Source organism: Nansenia antarctica (assembly GCF_963989245.1).
Source record: "Nansenia antarctica genome assembly, chromosome: 6".
Lineage (NCBI taxonomy): Eukaryota > Metazoa > Chordata > Actinopteri > Argentiniformes > Microstomatidae > Nansenia > Nansenia antarctica.
This window is the reverse complement of record NC_137676.1, coordinates 18,731,912-18,743,981: the sequence shown is the minus strand read 5'-3', so window position 1 is coordinate 18,743,981 and position 12,070 is coordinate 18,731,912.

Here is a 12,070-nt window from a genome sequence, read left to right as displayed (position 1 = left end):
TAGCAGGTACAGGCTAGATGTCCATTCTGGTCGCATTGGTAACATGGTTCTAGCATCTCCTTCCCTGCTGCTGTCCATCCCCCTGGTGGTGGTCCTTGGCCAGCCTGTGTGTACATCTGGTATGGAACCGCTTGCACCCCTGGTGGCCCTTGTGGGTATGGATACCCCCTTTGTGGCCCCTGTGGGTAGGACTGGTAAGTAGCAGGATACCCCCCTTGTGGCCCCTGTGAGTAGGACTGGTAAGTAGCAGTCTGCACTCCAGGTGGCTGTTGCTGTGGGGCTAAAGCCTGCACTCCCTCTATGTTCCTCTCGCTTTCAGTCAATTGCGCTTGAGTCAATATTCTGAGTGATTCTTCGTCTTGTGTCTTCTGTATCTGAATATTCTTTCGATATAACTCAACTTGATGAGCTACGTGGTCTATATAAACAGCTTTGTTCATGTGTCGTAGCCCCACCACTTCTGCTAGCTTATCCTTAACTGGGGTAGGAAGCCCTTCTTGTATTTTTTCCCTGATTATGGATTTTTCTAAGGGGTTATCTTCAGCGTCCTTCCCTGTCACACTTCTCCATTGAGAGTGCACACGGGCAACAAAACCCCTGGGATTCTCATCTCCCCCCAGTGGCTTCACAATGATATTGTCTGGGTGAATGTGAGTAGGGTAAGTCTCTCTGATTGCCTTCCACAGCCTGCCTCTGTTTGCTGCGAAGAGCTCTGGATCATAAACTGATGTATTGATATATCTATGAAGTCCTGCCTTCATCAATATTTCCTGCATTGTATCCAATCCTGCAATAAAAGCTAAGAGTCTTTTCAGGTCTCCCATTGCGGCCTGCGTCCCTGTCAGTCTCACGTCCATCTCGGTAGTCCATGGGTGTCCCCCATCTTCCAGGACTGGGAGTTTTTCTATCACTTCAGACAGATCTGTATGACCCCAAGGACGATATTCTATCTTGTTACCCCGAATCAGCACTGGACAGTTCTTTAATGTATTTGATGTCATTCGATGACAATCTTCCTCTTTCTCCCTTTCTCGTTGCTCCTTCAGCCATCTGTGGTGTCTTTCTGCTGTGGCTATCATCTTCCTGACCTGAGCGTGGTAGCCTTCATCTGCACTGTCGTCATCTCTTGAGTCTTCACGGCCATCTTTGCTGTCATCTTCCTCGTCACTCCTGTCGTCCCCTTTTCCCCTTGGCTCCTTCTTGGTCTTCTTCTTCTGGGAATGGTCCTCCAGTGCCTTAGCATATGGAGGGGGACTGGAGACAGGACACATGTCTGTGGATGGAATGTTCAATTTCTGTTCCAGTGTTCTGGCCAATTCATTTTTCTTTTCCGGTTCCATCTGAGCTATTTTCTGTCCCTCTACCTTAAATAGATCTAAAATAGCTAATTCTAACTTGCGTTTCTCTGATCTAATCTTTCCTCTTTGATGTGCTTTGTGCACATTGATAAGTATTTCCAATGTTGCAATTATTTGTAAATTAAGGCTGCCCTCTTTCGGCCACGGCTGTTCAATGTATGCCCAACGGCTATTCCATTTCGTAGACATTTTGCTAATTTCCCTAACAAGAGGATTCATTTTTTCCACTACAGCCATAGGGGATAAAGTAGCCAACATTCCACTATGTTCACTAATATCTTTTAACAGCTTCGTTGAATTTGACCACATTCTACTTGCTCAATATGCTGACAATATTCTATATTAGATAAGGTGTACGCTTCTTACAACCCACCTTCCTATTGCCTTATTTGCTAAACAAATGCTAGTCCAATATAACTGTATTAACCATCCCCACAGAACCCTGCAACTCAGAATAACAGATTTGCCTCTTGTGTATGTCAGTGCAGTATTAACTTAAATCTAATATCTGTGTAAGTACTTTATACTTAAATGTGTTTCCTAATTGTTTATGAATATGTGTCACTTAATTACTCATTCAATACTAATTACAGTTCTGGTCAACACAATTATTAAATCACAAAGGCTGGTCAACACCTAAGTATTCACTGATTTACAAAAACCCTTTTACTGCTTAATCCTCAGATAGAAACTGTTCTGCTATTCTTTAATCAAAAGCTATGAAAAAGAACTTAACTTGAAATAAAAAGATGTAAAATACGAATATTAATTATAACCTGTAAAGAAATCGACTTGTTATTTGGAAGGAATGAATGATTAATTATTAATTACAATCTGTAAAGAAATCGACTTGTTATTTGGAAGGAATGAATGATTAATTAGACTTAGTCATTGACACTTCATTGATGTAAACCTGTGAAGTCATTCAGCTATTAAAAAGAAAACGTTATCATTAGACTATTACAAACCAATTGATCAAAGTTTTGTGAAAACAGAAAAATAAAATGATCTGAATAATTAATTCAATCAATTTGTAATTAATTAAATTAATTAAAGTAATGTAATATATTACAATCATTTACAACCATCCATTTATTAATGTAAAGGACTATTTCATCGACCTCAGATAGATTTCAGAGAGGATCAGTGTTTTAAAATGTCTTGTCGTGTTTTGTCCACTAGGCGGAGCTATGCAACCAAAAATGTCTTGTCGTGTTTTGTCCACTAGGCGGAAAGTGCTCCGGCTAACGCGCATGCGCCCGCTCCTTCACCCCCCCTTTTCTCTTTGAAACTGGAGACAAAGACAGCCTTGTATGAGACAACATGTGTATCACTGTAGGCATACAGCATTAGAGAGAAAGGGAAGGAGGGGGGGTTTCTTTGCCTCTAGCTGTCCTCTAGAAAAAATCGCCCCTGTGGGATTTAAACTTTACACCGTACTGGCTTTCCACAATACTCTTATTTTCCACGACACAACAATTTCAAGATTATCTTTCAATGCAGTTAGATTATTAGTTACCAAACCAAATCTTTCTCATATGTTTTTCACTGTTCCTCTAGAAGGTCTCTGTGTGTGTCCTGCGCGTCTGCGCGCGTGCCTGAGCGTGCGTGTTATTGCTCCGTTTACACAATGGACAATGGCGTCTGCTCTTTCTATGACACAGTTCTGAAGAATTGATTTCTTAATCTACTTCAAATACTGCTCTTACTTACAAAACAGACTTATTACACTTTATCAAAACACAATTTTACACACACACTCACGATATTCCGTAATACCATCCAAACAATAACTATTAGTTACACAACTAATATGTTAACACAATTTTACACAAAAAAGCGAATTACCAAATTCGGCCCTTATCACCAACCCAGGCTTATTAAAGATTATGAAAGGTTTGTTTCTATTCCAACAAGATTAACGTTACACAAGATTCTTTTGACTATAACTTAGATTCAGTCAACTTTGAACACACCAATCGACGAGGGAGGGGTCCCTGCAGAAAACCTACCTTCCTTGTTGAATTGAAGAGTTGCAAAATACTGTAAATTAAGCTATATTTATCTCCTGGCTAGCTCGCCACTTATGATATTAATTATTTGTTGGTTATGAATCAAAGAACAGTTATTGAGTTTAAGACGATTTAATCCAAGTTACACAACAGATACATACATACAGCTGGAGTCTGATCTCTGCTCCTGTGCTGGCCTGGGCTGGAAAAAAAAGAGGAAGCTCTCTCCCTAGCCTGCCTGTTTTGTTCAAGAGGGGAGGGGCCAGAGTGTATGTGTGTGTGTGTGTGTGTGTGTGTGTGTGTGTGTGTGTGTGTGTGTGTGTGAGGTCTCTGATAGCTGGTCCAGGGGTAAGGGGAGAGACATCTGTTAATGATCAGTGTGTGTGTTTGCCCAACCCCTCATGAAGGCCAGAGTGTGTGTGTAGATTAGTTAGAATGTAGGCCCAAAGGCTCCGCTTTGGAACAAGGCGTCTGCCAAATGCCATAAATGTAAATGTAACTGTTACAAAGCCTTATCATACTATCTATGCATGTGTGTTTAAAATATACTACATATCTTTGGGTCTCACCCTGGTTCATCAAGAGGGCCGTTCCCTGTGATGTCACTATGGCCTCAAGGCAGGGGGCTCTTGCACAACATTGCACAACACTCAGGGGGCTATTTGCACAACATTGCACAACATTCCCCTACAGCATATATTCAGGCCCCTATCATACTATTGTGTGTTTAAGTAGAAATACACGACAATAGAAAACATTACATTCCAAAACGACTCAATTCATTGCATTCACAGCGGTTTAAGCAGCTAGTTAGCCAGAATAGCGAGAGGGTTGCATAATGGACTAACTAGCCAAGCTATGGGTGGCTAGCGACACCATGTGCAAATACAATACCAATTGGTATTATTAAAGGGGAGGAATAATCAACAAGAAAAGCATTTCCGAACTTTTTTTGAGGGGTTTATATATATATATATATATATATATATATATATATATATAGAGAGAGAGAGAGAGAGAGAGAGAGAGAGAGAGAGAGAGAGAGAGAGAGAGAGAGCACTAGCCAAGAGGATGTTGAAGTAGATTTATTTTAACCATCTGAAAACACTTATTTCCAATGCTAATTTCTATACTTTTTTTGTATTTGAGGGTATATTCATGCATTCAGACACTTGGACCCGATGGATCCAGATGTTTTTTTAGTGCCTTTGTTATTTAGTTATGACAGCAGGTGTGATCACAGGAACAGGGCCACGGGGACATTTGACAGGTGATGGGGTGCTACTCATGGAAGGTGAGCCTCTCCTGATAGAAGGCTATGACCAACTGAGGACAGCGAGTGTTTGCCTCACGGGCCGGAACCAGATCAGCCTCATCTGAGCTCTTCCTGTAGAGCAGAGGGAGAAAAAGAATAGCTCAGGACTCATACTAATTATAGACCTTTAGTAGCAAGTTTGATAAACTTCCATCATGTCAGTCATGCTCTCATTTCCATGGCAACCCAAACCTTACAAACTAGCAAGGACAGAAGCGTATTTATTTAAGACATTTCTGAAAATGTCCCTAATAAAAAGGCAGATTCACATAAGTGTAAACAAAAGTTGGAAGTGCATTATGAAAAGTACGGTAGTAAGGAGGACTTCAAAAGGCAGGGAGTACGCAGGGATGGGTTATGATTCAGTTTTAGTCATTCTATAGTATGGATGTAAAACCATATAGCCTGTATACCAGCCAACTTAATGGCAATCAAATTGTCTGTGATTAATGTCCAGTATTCATTACGAGCCACCAGAATCGACCATTTAGGGCCAATCCCATTACACCCCTTCGGCTCAGTTTTGAACGTTCACGTGTAGGGGTGTCCCAATTCTTGTTTTCATTTAGAGTATGGCTCTGTTTGGAGATTTTTCATGACAAGACTACATTCAGAGCCATGGCCCTACCTCCCAGGATGCCTTGCGAATCATCAGAAATCAGATTTTGCTCTAGGCAATGTGGAAGACAACCACAAATGTCATTAGTTTCTCTGTAATTACTTGTTAATAAAGATTTGAAAAATTATAACCATATTATTATCTTAGTTTAATGTCCTTTCAATGTATTATAAACCTTTTCTTTATAACACAACCATTTTTCCATGTCGCATTTTCCCCCTTCGATGGCATGAAGCTATAGCTATGGCACTTCTTGAACCAAAACACGCAATCTAATCCGAACAGTTGTTATTATGCCATATTATTGATGGGTTATATCATGTAGCTGACTAATAACATGGACAGCGGCTGTTTCTCCAGCGTTCCTGTCATATCGGATTTTAGAACTCCATAAAAATAAATCTGCGCTCTGTGTCTAATGTTATCTATCTGACGTTACATGTTTTGTGCATGATAGTGGTGCATTTTAACATTTCATGTCGCATTTCCCGCCTTTGATGGCATATGACGCTATTGCACTTATTAAACTAAAACTGCGCTCCGTGTCTACTAACGTTATCTACCTAATGTTACATATTTTACGGCTGATTTGGGCATGATAGTCATGCATTTTGACATATTTCCATGTCGTATTTCCCCCCTTTGATGGCATATGACACCCGAATTTAACTAAAGCCACAAAGTTGTTGCACGGTTGTCCTATATCAGTGCAGACTGGCACGGTAGGAGCACAGTTGATAGCCTACAGAGCACTGTTATTCTGTCATAGTCTGATAATGAAGCATTGTTATTTGTTATTTGATGACTTGATTTGACGTGTTTGATCGATTGATAGTGTAAAACTTAAATTGTGAATGAATCACTAACGTCAATGTTTTTCTATGACACTACTGATGACCCATCAGGGTCTTGAAGGGTTGTCCCATTTAATTGGAAAAGATTTCAACCACTACCTACGCCTTGTGGCTCTGTTCAGAGGCCTTGGCTCCAAAGTGAGCAGCACTCCAAAACGAGCCGTAGGGAAGGGAATCGGGAATGGGCCTTAAAAGCCGTCCTAAAACCCCCTAGCAGCCATAACTCTCCCCTGACCCCCATCTAAGACCCTTTTTCAGTTAGGGAAAAACCCAGCAGAAAGTCAAATTTTTTTATTATCAAACTTACACCTCTGGTTTTGTCAAACCACCACCATCTGCCAATGTTATTTTACTAAATTAATCAAATCAATCAATAAGAATAACCGGTTACATTTCTAGTCAACTGTTAATCTAAATGGTAAATGGACTGACTTAAAGCGCCTTATTCCATAGCGCTTTACAATGGCCTCTCATTCACCCATTCATACACCAATGGTGGCAAGCTACCATGCAAGGTGCTGACCTGCTCATTGGGAGCAATTTGGGGTTCAGTGTCTTGCCCATGACACCTCGACATGTAGCCAGCCGGGGTTCGAACCAACGATCTGCCGACCTTGCGATCATTAGACGTAATCTAATAACTGTTAATCATGAACACCCCCAATTTCAAGTATTGCCATGTAGAGTTGGGTTCCAAACAAAGTTGGGTTCCAAAGTGACTACAAAAAGCAATACGAGTGAATGTGTGATTTGAGTGGGGACAACAAGTACAAGGTCGGCATTTGTGCATGTGAGACTCACCATTTCATCAACAACATCACTTCACCACTGCTGTCTGTTGCACCGATGATCCTCTCTGGGTCAAGGTTCCTGGCAAAGCCCCGTGGCTTTTCACTCTGAAACAGACAACACAATAAATAAATTACCATTTACCACAACACAGATCAGCTCTCTGGGAACCTGCATACTTTACCTTTTTATGTGAACTGTAAGTAGGCTACACCTTGTGCAAACCAGGTCACATGAACCAGCAATGGCTCATAACGCAGGATCCCCATCTCCCGTTTGTGTAGCAGGACACTAGACTGTTGCAGGGCCTTACACCCAATTAATGTACCCCCCCCCCCCCCCCCGCCCTCAGGGTGGACACCGAGACCCCATTTAAACCTTGCATTAAAACATTGTGTATCCAGATACTGTCCATATTGGGATTGTGTCTACATGAAAGGACAGGTGTAAATGGAAAAGACTATCTAAGTGGGTACACTTGATAACCACAGCTGCAGATCAGTCAGCACACCCACCGTAAGCGTCACAAATGATGTTCTGGCTTGAGGGTAGCAATGGGGATTACCTTAGCTGCAGCCACTGGCTTAGTTTTCTCACAAGTAGAATCCTCTGGGACCTCCCTGGGAAGAGAATAGACAGGGGACAGTGAGTCCACATTCAGAAGGGAAATTACATGTTGAATGGGAGAAGGTAGAGCTCTTACTTTTCATCCGACTCCACTTTTAGGCGCTTCTCTTCCTGAACCTACAAAATGTTTTATTTGTTACCAGGTGCATTCATCACCATAAGATTAAGTTACAATATCTGAGTGATGGGCCCCACACAGCAAGAACATCTCACCTCTTCCTCAGAGTCCTGCTCCTCTTTTTTTGGTTCCGGTTCAGCTTTTGTAGCATCTCCATTCACTTCATCAGACTTGCGCTTTTGACTGTAAGGGAGAGAGAGAAGTTTACTCTAGAGCAGCGGTTCCCAACCTTTTAGTACTCACGGCCCACTTTACAGATCTCTCCAGTATTCGCGGCCCACTCAGCAGCGCGCAGAGCGCGCGCAATTTTTTCTTCGCGTGCACGCGCACGAAACGCGCACGAGCGCTCAAACGTAATTTCACCAAAAACTAGAGGGAGCGTGGCAAAAAAATAAAAATAATATAGCGGTTAAACCATTAAAGCCGAGCGGCGATGTTTTATATAGCAGGTGATCAAATACCAAGATCGTAAATGTTGTATGTGTTCAATATTTACGACCAAACATCCTTATGTGTGTGGGCAACTCCCGACTCCCGACTAGGTTGCCAGATGGGCTCTGGTTTTTTTGGTGGAATTAGCGGTTTTAGACTGTGGTTAGGGTGGAAAATGTCTATCCCATTTGGCAACCCTGCTCGCGAGTCCGGGATGGAATGTAGCCAATCAAGAAGCGAGCTGACTTCTTCTTTTCGGATGGAAATTTCGGCGCACACAACACACAATACGATCAAGGCTGTTCAATCCAAGATTTTTTATCTTTTTAAAATTAAAACGTTTTTGTAACAAAAAAATGTAAATAAAACCATTTTTTTTTTTCCCACAGGTTGGGAACCGCTGCTCTAGAGCAGAAAACACAAGAGCCTGAAATATCAAGAGAACAATCCTGAGAAGGCAACAATACTCACACTTTTGAAAACATTGATAAGATAGTAGGTTGTTTTCCAGAGCTTCTTGTGACCCTGGAATTGGCAGTAGATTCTGGAGGAAAAATACAATGAACAATATGGCATAGCATTATGGCATAGCAACTAAATTCAGGAGTCTGTATGCCTCTAAGACACTTTCACTCAAACTCACTCTTGGGCTCAGAGTCAGCTTTTCTCTTCCGGCCACCCTTTCTTTTTGGAGCAGAGGGCGACTTCATAACATCAGTCTCCTCCTGGGTGTCCATGGTGTCCATGGTGTCCATGGTTTTTGCCGGCTGTGATGTCTGCAGATTGAAAGTAAGCAAGTTCAAACGTTAGCAAATATAATTGCTGAGTGTTCTGACAGAGAAAGTTGGTTAAAATTGGTCGTTATTATCGTGACTAGAAAGTGTCTGACTATAGTTCCATAGTGTAAATAGTGTCAAAGAACTAGCAAGCTAGCTAGCTCAGAGGTGATGAGATGAGCTAGTCTCCTTGCACACTTGCCAGCTAAAGAGCTAACTGGAGGCACTTTATTATTTTACTTAAAGTAGATATACTATCTTTCTTATTCTGCTAGAGTTGGGCTTCATGGTAATACCATAATGGCATATTTACAGTACATGGACAGTTGATTGAAGCATTGGAAATGTCTGTTTTTTATAGTTGGACATACGATTTTTTTTCAGGTGAGAGAGTAAAGTCAAAATGACATGATTATCTGACTGGATTGCCCACAGCAATCCAATATTCAATTATAATTATGTTATGAATTGATATGGATCAATGTATGCCTCTTATTAGATTATAAATACTCTGGTTGTTATGTTTGCCTTTTGGTTGACAGCAAAAGGGAGAGAGGAGGGTAGGGAGGGAGAGAAGGAGAGAGAGCAGGATGGTGTCGGCACACCAGAGAGAGAGAGAGCAAGAACCAGGTGAGAAAGTGGACAGGTAGTCAAGACCACATAAGTAAGTAGCCTTGAGAACCGATGGTTTTGGAGCCTAATGGCCCATACCCAGTGCGCACCAGACGTCTGTGGACGTCTTTTTTACAGCGAAATAAGGTCCGTCCGTCTGGCCCTTATTTCCACTGAATATAGCCGTTCTATTGATTGGACCGGTACGTACGTCCCCCACATATGAGCGAACGTGTAGTTGTGAAAATGTAAATGAAACATGCATGTAATATCAGTACTGCACTTCTGGTTGAATACTAAACTGCATTTTGTTGTATATAGTTGAATAAAAGTGAATCTAATCTATTAGTTCGTCAGAGATCTTTCCACGTTTGTTTGCGCTATTATTCCAATACAGCAGGTGGCGCTGTTGCAATTATTCTACCGTCATATATACAAAGACCGACCGGAAGAGGAGGAACCAAGTCAACATATTGTTGTGTTCAAATTCGCGGGATGATTGGCGAAGCTAACGGCTAACTACTTGCTACATTCAAGCAGAGACAAGATACCTATTTTTTCATCAACGGAAGCTTAGAAAAACCCACGGTAAGATGGCACATTATATTCACTACATCCGTACATTACAGACAAGGCGATCTTAGTTTAGGAAAAATCATAACCACTGTCCTGTATAGTCTTTAGCACCCTGTCTGTAGCATTGCGCCTTGGCTCTTTTGACTTGTAGCTTCTCGTGATGAGTGCGAAGAACACAATTACACGAGCCAAACGGAGGAGGAAGAGGACGGAGACAAAGAAATTCCCTCTAAGAGGAAGAAGATCAAAAGAACATATGAAGGTTTTGTTCCTGGTAAGTTAACTACTGAACTGAAAACATTTAAAGTTTGAGGATGAAATACTGCTATGGTCACAACCATGATTGTGTAATACTGCTATGGTCACAACCAAGATATTGTGTGTGTGTGTGTGTGTGTGTGTGTGTGTGTGTGTGTGTGTGTGTGTCTTTTGAAGGGAATGACCCTGAAGGGGAACATGAACGGCCTCACACATCCACAGCTGAAGCGACATGTGGATGCTGCCATTGACATCAGCATGGATGCTATCAAAGCGAGGTATGGGCAACAAACACTAAAGGAGCTCTGTGCTCTCTTTTGTTTTTAAAAGCATCACACCAAGGTAAATCACAAATCGATTGTGTTGACATCGCAATAAATCTTCTTTTTTAGGTTTGGTAGTTTGGTGTCAGATGAGGGCGTCAAGTCTACGCTGGACTCTTTCAAAGTCTTCAACCCTGATGCCTGGCCAAAAGACCAAGCCAGCCTACTCACTTATGGAAATGAGAGCGTTGCAGATCTGGCAAGGCATTTCCATGAGCCTCTGACAGGGTAAGAATGCATTTTAAGACATTGCATTGACAGACGTGAGACACTAGTTGCATATGTGCTAACCCAATTGCTCTCTTCTATCCTTCAGAGCGGGGTGTGATATTCCTGCCCTGCAACAGGAATGGGAAGGGCTGAAAGTACTCGTAAGCGAGAACTTCAGCGACAAAAGCTATGCTGAGCTGTGGGAGGTTCTCCTCACAAAGGACCCCTATAAGAAAGACTACCAAGTAAGGCAAAGTAGATCCAGATAGCCCTACACTTAAACACATTCATGTTTATTGTATGTATGTTGTTTTTGAATAGTGAGAGGTGAGGGTTAAAAATTAATTAAAAATGAAAATTGTTCTCCCCTTAGAACATACTGGAACTGGTCCAAATTATGTTGGCGCTCCCAATCTCGGCTGCCCAATGTGAGAGGGGGTTTTTAGCCCAGAACCGCATTAAAAGTGCAACCAGAAGTAGGCTGGCCGTTTCTACCACAGTAGACCTAATGCGAATCAGTTTGGAGGGGCCTCCGCTTGAGCAGTTTGATCCAAGTCCAGCGGTTGAAAGATGGCTTGAGCGGGCCAGGCGACCAGATTATCAAGACTGCTGGACCACAGACATTCTTTGCATTTAATTGCTCAGAATTTATGAATTTTATATGAAAGCCTGGGCTTAATTATTTATTTATTCATGAATCATTTATTAATAAATGAATATTCTTACTTCCCCTTTACATTGTGTGAGTCTCCATTTGTATTACGGCCAAGAGCCGGTTATGATAATTCTGATATGTTATGATTATGATAATTTGTTGTCGTCATACGAAAATTGCGCAATTTTCATTGTGCTACTGAAATTATTTGTGTGCTACTAAATTTGTTGACATGGTAGCACAGTGCTACCTGGGGAAAAGGTAAGCGTCAAACCCTGACCGTACTGTATTGTAGTATATTGCATGTGTAACGTTGGTCAAACAGGAGGCAAACTTCTTTCAACCACTTTTATTTATCTCTATAGCCCTGTCCGGACGGCATATAAATTACCTGAGGACCGCTGTAATATATGTTTTACCTGGGGTAATTCGGTAAATGTTATCCCGTCCGGACCGACCATGTCAGTGATTTACTCCGGGGACCCCAGTAATTATTCCGGCTGGAATTACCTACTGTTTTTCAGCAAACCCTGAGG